This window comes from Pelodiscus sinensis, chromosome Z (assembly GCF_052426305.1).
Source record: "Pelodiscus sinensis isolate ZL-2025 chromosome Z, ASM5242630v1, whole genome shotgun sequence".
Classification (NCBI taxonomy): Eukaryota; Metazoa; Chordata; order Testudines; family Trionychidae; genus Pelodiscus; species Pelodiscus sinensis.
In genome coordinates this window covers 23,057,176-23,073,045 of record NC_143085.1, presented here as the reverse complement: position 1 = coordinate 23,073,045, position 15,870 = coordinate 23,057,176, and the positions used below count along the sequence as shown (strand labels likewise).

Sequence of the window (15,870 nt, the reverse complement as noted above, 5' to 3'; positions counted from 1 at the left end):
TTAACAATAATAATGCTTTTTTCTGCCCTTTAGGCTTTCCTGCACCAATTTGCTTTTTGTGTATCTGATTTTCTTTGTTGCAGTTACTGCATCAATAGAATGTAGAAAATATCATTCTTTCTTCCCTTTAATGTAACAGCCTTATTTACAGTGTTTTAATAATGTTAGTTCAGCTAAGATACACTTTAGAGAATATCAAGTGAGCAATGTCTAGAAGATACTATTGGAGTCTGAAAGGAAATAAGCAGAGAGCAGAAGAGAAGTTCCAATAAAAGAAGAATATTAGAATTACCACATAAATCACCTTATTCAGCATAATACATTAATAACAAAAATACCTGAACTCTTGGTCTCTAAGGGTACGTCTACACTACAGCGCTAGTTCGAACTAACTTAGTTCGAATTAGTTAATTCGAACTAAGCTAGTTCGAACTAACGCATCTAGAACTAAAAACTAGTTCGAATTAGCGTTTTGCTAGTTCGAACTAGTAAGTCCACATTGAGTGGACTCTGAACAGGGCTTAAGGATGGCCGGAAGCAGTGCCGGCAGGGCATAAAAGGAGGACTTAGAGCATGGAGATGCTGTCTCAGGCTAGCCGAGGGCTGCGCTTAAAGGGTCCCGACCCCCACCCCGGACACACAGTTCTAAGGGGTGCCCCGCTTGCAAAGAAGTTCTGGCTTGGAGTGCCCTGAGTGCCCACACTGGGCACATCACACCACTCGGCCATCAGCCCGGCTGCACTTGCCGCAGGCTGCCATCTGGGGAGAGGGAGTAATTGGGGGGCTGCAGGAGAGCTTCCACCCCCAGAAGCCCGCAGAGCCAGCCCAGTCCTCCCCATCGGGGGCTTGTACCCCATTCCTCCCTCACCTCCTTCCACTTACCCTTCCCTAGCCCCCCTTCTTATTGATGTACAAAATAAAGATAACGTTTCTTCCAACATTGACTCTGTCTTTATTGAAAAAAACTGGGGGAGACTGGGAAAAGGAGGTGGGAGAGGGGAAGAGAAAGGCTGGGAGAGGGGAGGGCAACTAACATGATCAGGGGTTGGGAACAGGTCCCAGATGAAGAAAGGCTACAGAGACTGGGACTGTTCAGCTTAGAAAAGAGGAGACGGAGGGGGGACAGGATAGAGGTCTCTAAAAGCAGGGGTTGGGTGGAGAGGGTGCATTCATAAAAGTTCTTCCTGAGTTCCCATAAAGAAGGACTAGAGGACACCAAAGGAAAGGAATGGGTAGCAGGCTTGAAACTAGTAAGAGAAAGTTGTTGTTGTTGTTGACAAAGCAAAGAGTTAACCTGTGGAACTCCTTGCTGCAGGAGGCTGTGAAGGCTGGAACTAGAACAGAGTTTAAAGGGAAGGGAGATCAAGTCATGGAGGTTGGGTCCATGGAGTCCTATTAGCCAGAGGGTAGGAGTGGTGTCCCTGCCCAAAGTTTGTGGAAGGCTGGAGAGGGATGGCACGAGACAAATGGCTTGGTCATTGTCTTCGGTCCATCCCCTCCAGAGTCCCTAGGGTTGGCCGCTGTTGGCAGACAGGCTACTGGGCTAGATGGACCTTTGGTCTGACCCAGGACGGCCATTGTAAGCTCAGGGCTCAGTGTCGGGGGTCTCAGTGGACCCCCTTGATTTTCATGCACACCTGGTCCTGGGTGGCCAGGCTGGCAGCTCTCCTGCTCTAGACGGCCACTTTCCTGTGCCTAGTGCGGAGATCGTGGACGAGGTCCACGATGTCCGCACTAGCCCAGGAAGGTGCCCGCCTCTTGCGGTCCAGGGCAAGCTCCCGGGAGCCGCCAGCCTGGTCCCGGCAAGAGGGGGTGGGCTGGGGGGCATCGGGTGGGTGGCTCTGTGCCGTGCCAGGTGCAGGGTCTGCTAGCTGGGTGCTGGCAGGCTTGCACCTGGCACGGGCACCGTAGCCAGCCCGTGCCCCTTTAAGGGGTCCGGGGCCGGGAGGGGGACATAGAGTTTCCCTGGTGTTGGCCAGAGTGGCCACCAGGGAAACCTGGGGAGGGCTAGCCTCCCACTAGTTCGAACTAAAGGGCTACACAGCCCTTAGTTCGAACTAGCTAGTTCGAACTAGGCGTTAGTCCTCGTAAAATGAGGTTTACCTAGTTCGAACTAAGCGCTCCGCTAGTTCGATTCAAATTCGAACTAGCGGAGCGCTAGTGTAGCACCTATTAAAGTTAGTTCGAACTAACGTCCGTTAGTTCGAACTAACTTTGTAGTGTAGACATACCCTAAGAAAATTTGTTTTAAAGATAACATGCATAAAAAAGAAATTCACATAAATTTGTAAAATACAGTAAAACTCCAATTGTCCTGCATCCAGTGGTCCAGCACTCCTGATAGTCTGGCACCAACTGGAACCCAGAAGTGTTCCAGTCAGCTGGACAACTGGAGCTCCTGTGAGCCCCGTGCACACTCACGGGCAGGAAAAGGAAAGGGGAGGAGAGGGGAAGAGGATTATACCCCTGTGACGGGTCTGCCCGGACCTGCACTGTGGCCAGCCAGGGGGTGGGGCAAGGGACAAACCCTCCACCATTTTGCAGGGAGGCGGGGGAAAGCCCCACACAGCTGCCTGCTACAGGCCAGCTGGGGCTGCAAGCGGCGGCGGAGGAGAGGGGTAGAGGCGAGGGGCGGTGCTGGAGGACCAACCCGGCAAGCTTCCCCAAGTCTGCCGCTCATCAGTTTCAGCAGTGGCAGACTTGGGGAAGCAGTGGGGCAGAGCAGCTGAGTGGCACTGAGGGACGAACCCGGCAGCACCCCAGCTGCTCTGCCCCACTGCTTCCCCAAGTCTGCCACTGCCGCTTGCAGCCCCAGCTGGCCTCCCTGCAAAATGGCAGAGTGTTTGCCCCTTGCTGTGTCGTTCCCCAACGATCCCCCACCCCGGCAGCCCTGTCACAGCCCCCCCACCGGAGTACCTCCTGATACTCTGGAATATCCAATAATCCGGCACTCTCTGGGTTCCAAAGGTGCCGGATTATCGGAAGTCTATTGTAGTATTAAATGTCATAAGAGAATCTGTCAATCTTAAATGTGGCATATCAAAGTAAAAAAGTCTTAAAAGGATTTTGCTTTGGGGAGGGTAGATTATAGATTTGATTTTTCTTTCTCTCATAGGTTTCTTAAATTAGCAGGTCCAGAATGCACCCCAATTCCCTACCCAGAACTCCCTCCTGTACCCAACTTCCATCCAAGACTTTACACCTCCTCCATTAATATTACAGAAGAGTGTGACCTTTGACCACTTAACCCCCCATAAAAAATTATTGCTCACCCCTGAATTAAAGAAGGTCAGAGCAAGGACATTAAACAGCCTTCCAATGAAACTAGAGCAGAACAGGAATCTAATTTGGGAAGCCACTGTGATTAAAAAAAAGTTATATATCCACAAGACTATTGTTATCCAGCACAAACTGAGGAATACATAAGGGAAGAGGCCCTAACTTTCAAAGGTGCTATAGAACTACAGCTCCCTGGCACTTTGTTTGGCAGCATAATGTTCAGCACCTCTAAAATCAAGCCCTACAAGGTCAGTGTACCCACAATACAGATAGTGGTGAAAAAGGTAATAATTCTATGTTGTAGCTGAAAAAATATGAGTACTTTCTTTTTATTTTGCCTCTGCTAATCATAAATTCAGTATAATTTTGACCAGCCAACCATGATCTGCAAAGAGAGCAACTTTACCAACTTCTCCTGGATGTTCCTTGTGGTAATTTCCCTTGATAGAATTGCCATTTGACTTCTTTGTGTATATTTTGCACAATCTGAAAGTATAGGTTGAACCTCTCTATTCCAGCATCCTCAGGACATGTCTGGTGCTGAATCACAGAATTTGCCAAACCACAAGCAAATATTGTCTAGCAGCATTACCAACACTTCCATTGTTTACTGGGCTCTTAGAAAACATTCAGGGCTTATTTGGAGCTAAATAACAGCAGAGAACACTTAGGCCGTGTCCAGACTCAGGGGTTTTTTCGGGAAAAGTAGCCTTTTCCTGAAAAAACTTCCCCTGCGTCCAGACTCAAGCCGCGTTCTTTCGAAATTATTTCGAAAGAACGCGGCTTTTCTTTCGATGGCGGTAAACCTCGTTTCACGAGGAAGAACGCCTTCCTTCGAAAGTTCCTCTTTCGAAGGAAGGCGTTCTTCAATGTAAAGAGGCCATCTTCGAAAGAAAGCATCCAGACTCGCTGGGTGCTCTCTTTCGAAAAAGCGGATTTCTCTTTCGAAAGATCCGCCTGCAGTCTAGACGCAATCTTTCGAAAGAGGCTCTTTCGAAAGATGCTTTCAAAAGAGCCTCTTTCGAAAGAAGCCTGCAGTCTAGACATAGCCCTAGAGCCAGGACTGGTGGCTGTAAACAAACTTTATGGAACCACAGGAAACTTGGCCACACACATGATAAGTGGACATCCAGCTAACTAAAATCATGCTGCACCATGGATGTTGTTGGACCAGTGTGCTGGACTAGAAAGGTACAATCTGTAACTAAATTCCACTAAATTTTTGCTAGAGCTCCTTACTATGCATTTAAGTACTTTGAACAGCATTTTTTAGGATCAAATTTCTCAGCTACATCTCAGTAACACATCCCTGTTTAATGTGGCAATATCAGAATTTTCAAATACAGGAACCACATTTTTAAAAAAACAGTTTCTCGACTAAGCACCCAGACACCAAAAATGTACACGTAACCTAGCTTAGATATCCAAGTTCAAAAGTTGGGCCCTAATTCTGCATCTCTTCAAACCACACAAGTAATGCAGCCATGCAACTATGGGAAATAAGTCTAGATTGTAACTATGCTACTTAGGAACAGAAGGGGCAATGAAAAGAGAGTGGTCCCCTTCTCTATGTTCAAAGTTCAGGGGCTAATCAAAAGTCCCATCTTTCTGCTTTAAGAGCCTGAAGCTGGGAGGGAGGGGACGGAGGAATAGTAGCTCTCCGCTGGACCCTCTCCAATGCGTCCACATCCTTTCTGTAGTGGGGGGGGGGGCCCAGAACTGGATGCAATACTCCAGATGTGGCTTCACTAGTGCCAAATGAAGGGGAATAATCACTTCTCTAGGTCTGCTGGAAATGCTCCTAATACACCCCAGTATGCCATTAGCCTTCTTGGTTACACTGTTGACTCAGATCCAGCTTCTCATCCACTATAATTCCCAGGTCCTTTTCTGCTGAACTGCTACTTAGCCGGTTGGTCCCCAGCCTGTAACAATGCTTGGAGTTCTTCCGTCCCAAGTGCAGGACCCTGCACTTGTCCTTGTTGAACCTCATCAGATTTCTTTTGGCCTAATCCTCTAATCTCTCTAGGTCACTCTAGACTGTATTCCTACCCTTCAATTTATCTACCTCTCCCCCTAGTTTAGTGTCATCCACAAACTTGCTGAGGGTGCAATCCATCCCTACATCCAGATCATTAATAAAGATGTTGAACAAAACTGACCCTAGAACTGATCTTTGGGGGACTCCACTTGAAACCAACTACCAACCAGACACTGAGCTGTTGATCACTATCCGTTGGGCCCAAGAAACTAGCCAGTTTTCTATCCACCTTACAATCCGTTTATCCAATCTATACTTCCTTAAGATGCTGGCAAGAATACTGTGGAGACCATATCAAATGCTTTGCTAAAATCACCGATTTCCCCATGTCCACAGAGCCAGTTACCTCACCAAAGCAGCTAATCAGGTTGGTCAGTCATGACTTGCCCTTGGTGAATCGATGTTGACTATTCCTGATCACCTTCCCTCTTTCAAGTGCTTCAAAATGGATTCCTTAAGGATCCCCACCGCGATTTTTCCAGGGTCTGAGGTAAGGCTGACTGGTCTGTAGTTCCCTGAATTGTCTTTCTTCCCTTTTTTAAAGATGGTCACTACATTTGCCTTTTTCCAATCATCTAGGATCTCTCCCGATCTCCACGAGTTTTCAAAGATAATGGTCAAAGGTGCTGCAATGACGTTTGCCAACTCCCTCAGTATCTTCAGATGCATTAAATCTAGACCCATGGATTTGTGTATATCTAGCTTTTCTAAATAGTTCTTAACCTGTTCTTTCTCCAACAAGGGCTGCCCATCTCCTTCCCACACTGTGTTGCTTAGTGCAGTAGTCTGGGAGCTGATCTTGTTCTTGAAGACAGACAGAGACAAAAAAAAGCACTGACTACTTCAGCTTTTCCCACGTCATCTGTCCCTGGATTACCTCCCTCATCCAGTAAGGGCCCCACACCCTCCCTGACCACCCTCTGGTTGTTAACATGCCTATAGAAACCTTTTTGTTACTGTTCATATTCCTTGCTAGCTGCAATTTCAATTGTGCTTTCGCCTTCCTTGATGCTCCCCTGCATTCTTGAGCAATATATTTATATTCCTCCCTAGTCATCTGTCCAAGTTTCCACTTCTTATAAGCTTACTTTTTGTGTTTAAGCGCACCAATGATTTCCCTGATATGCCAATATGGTCTCCTACCATATTTGCTTTTCTTACTTCCTTTTTAAAATACAGCCAGCTCTCCTGGACTCCTTTTCCCTTCATGTTAGCATCTCAGGAGATCCTGCCCATCAGTTCTCTGAGGTCAAAGCCTGCTTTTCTGAAGTCTAGGGTGTGTATTTTGCTACTCTTCTTTCTTTGGTCAAGTTCCTGAAATCTACCATCTCATGATCACTGCTTCCCAGACTGCCACCCACCTCTACTTCCCCTACTAGTTCCTCCCTGTTTGTGAGCAGCAGGTCAAGCTGTGCATGGCCCCTGGTCGATTCCTTCAGCACTTGTACCAGTAAGTTATCCCCAACATTCTCCAAAAACTTCCTGGATTGTCTCTGTACTGCTGCATTGGTCTCCCAACAGACGTCAGGGTGATTGAAGTCCCCCATGAGAACCAGGGCCTGTGATCTGGAAACTTCTCTTTGTTGTCTGAAGAAAGCCTCATGTAGCTCATCCACCTGATCTAGTGGTCTATAGCAGACACCAAGCACAACATTACCCGTGTTGCTTCCCCCTCTAAACTTAACCCATATATTCTCAACAGGCTTTTCTCCCTCTATATACTGGAGCTCTGAGCAATCATACTGCTTTCTTACATACAATGCAACTCCTCCTCCTTTTCTCCCCCACCTGTTCTTCCTGAACTGTTTATACCCTTCCATGTCAGTGCTCCAGTCCTGTGAGTCATCCCACCAAGTCTCTGTTTTTCCAATCAAATCATAGTATTTTGACTGGGCCACGGCTTCCAATTCTTCCTGTTTGTTTCCCAGGCTTCTTGCATTCATGTACAAACACCTTAGATAACCAGTTGATTGCCCTACCTTTTCCATTCAAATCAGGGTCCCTCCTTTGTTGCTCATTCCTCCTTGTGTTTCTTCCTGGATTTCCCCACTTACCTCAGAGCTTTGGTCACCGTCCCCCAATGAATCTCGTTTAAAGCCCTCCTCACTAGGTTTGCAAGCCTGCCTGCTCTTTCCTCTCTTGGTTAGGTGGATCCCATCTCTTCCTAGCAATCTTTGTGCCCCGAGTCCCATGGTTGAAGAAACCAAAGCCCTTTCTCTGACACCACCTGTTCAACCATGCATTTATTTCTATGATTCGACAATACTTACCTGGACCTTTTTCTTCAACAGGGAGGATGGTCAAGAACACCACTTGCACTTCAGATTCCTTGATCCTTCTTCCCAGTGCTACATAATCTGCAGTGACCTCCTCCAGGTCATTCTTGGCCATATTGTTAGTTCCCACATGGAGAAGCAGGAAGGGGTAGCGATCTGAAGGTTTGATTAGTTTTGAAAGAGTCTTGGTCACATCCTGAATTCAAGCTCCTGGTAAGCAGCACACTTCTTGAGATTCCAGGTCTGGACGGCAGATGGATGACTCCATCCCTCTTAGGAGGGAGTCCCCGACCACCACCACCACCACTACCACCTGCCTTCTTCTTTTGGGGGTGGTGGTTGTGGAACCCCCATCTCTAGGACTACACATCTCATGCCTTCCTGTAGATGGTGTCTCCTTCTGATTTCTTCCCTGAGAAATCCCTACCAAAGTATTCTCCACCATAATGCCTGTGCAGAGAGCCTGAAAGCAGTTACTCACCTCTAGTGGAATTGGGGATACATAAGTTGGCTTTCTTCTCCTGGAGGTTACGTTCTGCCAGTTTTCTTCCTTGTTCTGTACTGCCCTCACTGGCTCTGCAGCCCGCTGTGCCTGGAGGATTAAATGCTGCCTTCTATCGAGGAACTCTTTATCTTCTCTGATGGAACATAGGGTTGATACATAAGATTCTTAGTGTTTTCCCCACGTACAGTTTTCTAGAATACTAAGTGTTGTTCTATTTTTCCACATGCTGGATATTTTCCAGTCACACTTGAGTTGTCTTGTTCTTAGCATAATTTTATGGTAATGTGGTCCACATTTGTTTGTTGTTGTTTTTGTTACTTGGGAGGCTAAGATTTGCATTTTACAGACCACGATGCAGTCCTGTTTCAATGACATGATTTCTGGAGTGTGAAACATTGAGATATTTTGCGGTAGTTGAGTATATGCATGTCCCCTCTTGCCCGTCAGTCCCATTCACCTGGTGTGACAGAGGGATTCACTCACAAAACTATGTGCAAAGAAGCCAACACTAAAGTAAAAAATATTCTGATAAAGCAACAGAAAGTAAAAAAAACCCAAAATCTACAATAATTTTCTGTAACAGCAGTGTTTCGCAAAGGAGGTTTTTCCCTATTATCTGTAAACCTGATACACAGTTCAGAGGAGAAACTGCAGTGTACAGGAAAAAAACTACACCAAAAGTCATCTATTTGATTCAGTTAGGTATTGTATTCTATTCTCCCAAGTCATTATGTTCTGCTGCCAGCAACTGTTTCATCCTGGACATAAAAATAGACAGTCTTTACCAGCAGGCAGACATTCTGAGGGTAGGAAGTAAGGAGAAACCAGTTCTGATCAGATCTCTACCACTTGCATGTGTAAGGCTTAAACCTGAAAAAGACCTTTCTCTTTCTCTCACACTCTCTTTTTTAAAGCCTAAATTGTTTTGATATTACAAAATAATAACTATAATGCTAAATATATGCGACTGGCTTTGGAAGGACTCTAGGAAAAAAGCAGACTGAAATAGTTTGAAAAGGATGGTACCTATCTTACAATAACTCTGGTTCTTCAAGATGTGTCATCCATATGGATTCCACTGTTAGTGCACAAGCATCCTATACATGTAAGATCAGATTCTTTTTGGCCAGCAGCGCTCCCTGGACCAAGCCTGTGCCCTAGATGCTGTCAAGCTCTAGCCCAGCCAAAAGGCATAAAGAACAGCCTATCACAATCATACTCACTTCTTTCATCAATATAAAAATCCGGAGAAGGAGGTTTATTCAATAATAGAAGAGAAGGATGGATCATGAAATCCATATGAATGATACTTCTTGAAGACCTTACTTACAGTAACTGTAGTTAAGTAACCCTTGTTTCTTCAAGTGATTGTCCACATGGATTCCATTCTCGGTGGTAACAAGCAGTTGCCTGTCTGCTGTGAGAAGGGTAATAAGTGTGCTACCTAGACAATGAGTGTAGGAACAGGCATCCGATCTGGAAGTCTTTACCACAGACCAGTGCCTTACGTATGTGTGGACCAAGCTCTAGGTGGCAGCCTTACAGATTTCCATAACAGGGACATTCTTCAAGCAAGCTGCAAAGTTGCCTGAACTGTAGTGGAATGAACGCTGACATGGCTATGTAGACCCAGCTGGTCTAGTTCATCATGTGTTTTTATACAGTGAGAGACCCACTTAGATAATCTTGGTGAAGACATTGCTTGGCCCCATAACTTTCTCTGCAAAGGCCACAATCCACACAGATATCTCAATGGTTTTGTCATGTTAATGTAAAATGACAATGCCCTTACTACATCAAGTGTGTGAAATTTAGCTTCTCCCAAAATGAAATGAGGCTCAGGAAAGAATACCAAGATATAAATGAATTGGTTCACATGTAATTCTGGCAAAAACTTTGGGTAAGAATTTCAGGTAACTTCTGAGAAACACACACTCCTTATAAAATACTGTATTGGAGGACTTGGCATGAACAGCTGAATCTCCCTATCTTTGAAGCTGTTGTGAAGACTGCTAAAAAGGCAGTCTTTACAGGTAAGTGTTACTGAGAATAGAATGCTAAGGGTTCAAAAGAAAGACCCATCAACCCTGCAAACAGGGCTGCTGACAGGGGCCCCAGCGCCCACAATCTTAAAGGGCCCCAACTTCCCAACCACCACTGCTGTTACAGTGGCAGAGCGGCAGCCAGAATCCCAGGACTCTTTGCATTGCCACTGGGAGGCACCTTGCCCCTGGGCATGCGGTGGCTGTTAGCCCCGCTGCTTGCAGATATTATACTGAAGGCCCAAAGGAAAGGGGTCCCCCAATATGAAGGAGTCCTGAATAGGAGCTGATATATAGATATTGTTGCTGGAAATTCTCGATTGTTTCAGGGCTAGCCGATGTCCAATCTTTCTGACAAAGATGACAGCTGATGCTGAGATGCCTAAAGAGAAAATTTCTTCCATTTGGTTTTATAAATCAATATAGTTGAAGTTTTTCCACTTTGGAGAAGAATGCTCCAAACTTCAGCTGAACAGTTTCTTTCAGTGAAAGTCATCTCCCTGGCATCCAGGCTGTCAAATGTAACAAAGCTCGTTGTGAGTGCAGGATATTACTGTTGTTTTGTAAGATAATGTCAAGAAAAGCAGGTGAGGTGACCAGAGGCTGTGTGATGAGATTCATCAGATCTTATATGAGAACAGCCTGGCCCATGTTGGTCCTGTCATAAGAACCATGCTTGCAACTTGTCTGTTTCCTCTGATTCATGGAGATCAGTGTAAAGGTGCATATCAATCCTAGGGAATGAGACAAATACCTGTCTGGGAAGCTGGGTTCACACTCCTTCTCAATCAAAATGTCTAACACTTCTTGCTCTGAAGTGCCTGATCTGTTCACCAATATTGCCATTTAATGGAGTTCCTTGGAAAATTCCAACAAAAGTTATTGCTCCATAGCTGATAAAAGTGACAAAATTCCTTCTTGAAAGTCTATCTAGAAAGAGGCTAGTCCAGAGCTACATGAAGACACACAAGAGAGAAACACCTAACCCATGCATCAGATCAACTATATTTCCTTCTCAAGAGATCCAGTTTATTTTGTCCTGCAGAAGCCTAACTTTGTCTCATTATAATAGACATTAGGAATCTGAAAGAACAGAAAATATCATTAGTTTAAAGAATATAAAATTCAAACTTTTTACAGAGTTTTTTTTAAACTCTTGACCAAAATTTCAATACTGATAAGTTGTGAGGTGTGGTCAAAACTCAAGTAAAAGTGTCTAGGGCAAACATGGGATTCAAGTGCTGGTAAAAGATCAATGGATGTTAGTCTAGTCTGACATCCTGCTCAGCTCCTCTGAATCAAATACCATTAGGAGACAGGCAGCAATATGAGAGAAAGAGCACACTGCAATCAAACTGCTGAGAATATATCTGGAGGACTCATTTGGAGAATGTGGCTTACTTCCAGGGTTCTCAGCCCAAACTCCTTCTATTTACACACCACTTCTGTGCCGCATAGGTGTAAAGAGACTCATCCACTTACTAGGACATCAGTGCTGCAAAAATAGTGCTGCAAAAATCAACACCTGAGGATTCAGTCTGGCAGATCTAGTAAGGACCCACTAAACTGACCCCTGATGGCAACCCCATTGACTCCAGTACTCCACCAGGTCACAGAGAGTAAGGGAAGTCAGCAGGAGAGTTTATTCTATCAACCTCCCACAGTGGAAATACTGTGGAAATTCAACTTAAGGTACATTGATTCCAGCTATGCTACTCATGTAGCTGGAGTTGCATATTTTAGTTTGACTTTCTCCCCTAGCATAGATCTGCCTTAGTATTCAAAGAAAGACTCACAAAAGCATTATGAAGAGTATAAAGTTAAAAATTTTCCTAGTGTCTCTTGGTTTTCTATAAAGGAGTAATCTGTCTTGGAAAGAATGTTAATAGGTAACATACAATACAGGGAAATAATTAAATATAATGCATAGTAAACTCCATGTTCTATTAATGTCTCTACAGGATCATAGTTTCTGTGTATTATCACAATCATACAATGGAAGATGATTTAAAATCCCCATGTGATTCAAAAAAAGAGACGGGTTACAGTTATTGTGACACAAGAGAAGAATTTCTTAAATGATTTTGCTCATATGTTGGCAAATGTCATTGCAGAGCTTTTGGTCATTATCTTAGAAAATGCATGAAGGTTGGGTAGAGGTCCTGGATGACTGGAAAAATGCAAATATGGTGCCCATCTTTTAAAAAGGGAATACAGACAATCCAGGGAACCACAGACCAGGCAGCTTCACCTCAGTCCCTAGAAAATCATGGAGGGAATCCACAAGTACTCCATTTTAAGGCACTTGTAAGAGGGGAAGTGATCAAGAATAATCAACATGGATTCACCAAGGACAAGCCATGCCTGACCAACCTGATTAGCTTCTTTGATGAGGTAACTGGTTCTGTGGTCAAGGGGAAGTCAGTGGATATGATTTACCTTGACTTTAGCAAAGCTTTTGATATGGTCTCCCACAATATTCTAGCCAGCAAGTTAAGGAAGCATGGACTGGATAAATGAACTGTAAGATGGATTGAAAGCTGGCTACATTGTCAAGCCCAACGGGTGGTGATCAACGGCTCTATGTCTGGTTGGCCATCAGTTTCAAGTGGAGTGCCCCAAAGACAATTCTAGGGCTAGTTTTGTTCAACATCTTTATTAATGACCTAGATGAGGGGACCCTCAGAAAGTTTTCATATAACAGTAAGCTATAATATAGGGAGATATACAATCTCATCGAACTGGAAGGGACCTTGAGAGGTCATTAAGTTCAGTCCCCTGCCCTCACAGCAGGACCAAGTACTATCCCTGACAGATTTGCCCCAGATACTTAAATGGTCCCCTCACGGACTGAGCTCGCAACTCTGGGTTTAGCAGGCCAATGCAAAAACCACTGAGCTATACCTCGCCCTCATGTGGAGAGGTAGAAATGTTGGCAGGCAGGGATAGGGTACAGAATGACATAGACAAATTTGAGTATTGGGACAAAAAAAATCTGATGAGGTTTAGCAAGGAAAAGTACAGAGTCCTGCACTTTGAGTGGAAGAATCCCAAGCATTGTTACAGGCTGGGGAACCAACTGGCTAAGTAGCAGTTCAACAGAAAAAGACCTGAGGATTACAGTGGATGAGAAGCTGGATATGAGTCAACAGTGTGCCCTTGTAGTCAAAAAGGGTAATAGCATATTGGGGTGCATTAGGAGAAGCATTGCCTGTAGATCTAGAGAAGTGATTATTCCCCTTTATTCGGCACTGCTGAAGCCACATCTGGAGTATTGCGTCCAGTTCTGCCTCCACACCCACTATAGAAAGGATTGGAGAGGGTCCAGCAGAGGGCAACCAAAATGTTTCCATTTAAGTTCCTAATTACAAATGAGCTAAAAGATATAGTTTTGAAGTAATATATAGATACATGTTAAAATGTCAAAGGCATCTTAGTGATTAGAAGTGTAAATACCATTTTAAAAAAGCGATTAAGCATAGAGGAATATTTACTTTCAATGAGATTTGGGCTCCCAATCAGTGTTCCTTGTAATCTGTACATTTTTGAAGCTGGTCAGAAGAGATTCAGATCCCGCAGCTGATTAGCAGATTGCCCACAGTTAGGGGTTTTTTTTCTACTGGGGGTGCACATTGGCACATGCTTGGTGCACATAAAAAATTATTCTGTGCATGGATGGAAAAAATCCACACACATGGAAAAAATCCACTTTTGCTAATGGGAGTTAGGATATTCAATCAAGTAGGTGCTTTAAAATTTGTATCCACTCTTTTCCTCACACCATTAATAAACCTTTTGCTCCTGAGTTGCATTCATCTTACCCCCGCTGTCCTTTAAGGGCTCACTCTTACAATGTGTTGAGCACCTTCAACACCTTTTGAAGACAACGGTTGGTGATTTTGCTTAGCACGTAGCAGGACAGAGGTCTAAGGTCTTATTTCAGAAGAGTATGTAAGAAAGTGAACAATCCTTTTAACTTCAAGGGGACTACTCATACTTAGGAAGAAATTTAGTAGGACCCCCTACTAAAGACAATGGGGAATTTTGCCATTGACTTCAGTGGAGCCAAGATTCACACTTAGTCCTATGCAATATAAAAGTGACTTGCTGAACTAGGCCCATAGGCTAATACAGTATCCAAGGTAGATGATCCATTTGTCCAGCCCAGTACATCCATTATTAATTTTCCTATGTTCTATTGGAGGACACTTTTTTGGGAACCTATGGTTCTATAGATCATATGTGATCTGCTCCTAGTATGCTTCTCAAAATCTTGTTATCCTGTGGTGACTGGAATCTCACTCCAGCACTGTTTAGAACGTATTCATTGAAAGTGTTGTCATAATCAGTGTTTATTATAGCCAGATTGTTATGATTCTGTAACCCAAATGTTAGAACATATTATAGGTCCTCAATTTGATCCTGATTGGCAGACAATATGAGTTTGTTACACCCCCACATAGGCACATTGTCTCTTTAGTTCATTCTTTTACCTCTGGAGGTCCCCACGTTGGCACTTAATGTGCCAGTCAGGACAGCAGCTATCACCATTGCGTTCAGTCTATGCTTGGAATATTCAATAAAATGTGAGAATTTTATGAATTGAGAAATGCTCTCTCCATACAGGACCCAGACACTACCAACTCAAATGAAGCCTAGCATTCAGATTTTTAAATAGAGGCTTTATATCACATCTAAGAATTAAAACAAATACTCTCATAAATTAAAAGAAATCCAAAGGAACCAGTTATTTCAAATACAATTATTTCCCTCCAGAATTGTTACTCCAAATAAAACAGAAATTACATCTGCAAAGGGAAAAGACCTATAAACAAATCTCAAATTAACTTAATTGATTTTCCATTGTCCAAAAATAGAAAAGCACAAGAATAAACAAGTATACTCTAAAAATCAACAAAAATATTAATAATTATTTGTATTGTGCTAATGTCTAAGAGTTGTTCATGAATCAGGACTCCATCATATTAGGTGATGAACAAACAGAGCAAAAAGTGTTATTATTGTTTTAATATACTAATTCTAATAACTTATATGAGAAATAAATCTGATTTTTTGAATTTTGTTTTAATAATCTAATCTGGTTTTAGTAACATAGGAAAAGGCATTTATTTACAAGGTTTGTTTCTATATTATTATTATTCTAATTATTATATTAAAGAAGTCACACTATTCCTTTTACCTATCACTTTTACCTATCCACCACATCAGTGGAAGACTATGATTTTAGAAATTTCCAATTCAGTCTCTCATGAGGTATGACTTTTAGAACAGCTGCTGCTTTGTAACTTTATCTGGCCCCAAAAATGTTATCCTATAATTAGGTTGGGCTCCTAACTGACATGTGGAAATGGAATTACCTGCAGATCCTCTAGGCTTGCAGAAAGCTTTATTTAGAATAACCTTCTTAAGTGCCAAAAGGCAGACTGGGAAGCAACTATTATTCAGGCAACCAGTCTATAAAAATTACATGACTTTTAACACACTTTTTAAATTGCCTTTAATTATTAACATTACAATTCCTCTCAAAATGACAAAGTGCTTTGGCTGGAAATATACTTAAATTTTTAATAACATTGGAGACAGCAAGAAGCAAATTTCAGACTGTGTTTTTTTAACCACATACAATAATCCTAGAGTTGGCAAAATTTATTTTTTAAATAGTTTTAATTGATAACATTAACATTTATTTGTAAGCATTTTTAGATT

General features: G+C 43.3%; 1 protein-coding gene across 6 annotated transcripts in view; it reads right to left on the bottom strand.

Moving 5' to 3' along the window:
- The window catches only part of RIMBP2 (RIMS binding protein 2), a 494,858-nt gene that overhangs the window by 253,532 nt on the left and 225,456 nt on the right, over positions 1–15,870 (bottom strand). The gene's annotated exons all lie outside the window — the stretch shown is intronic.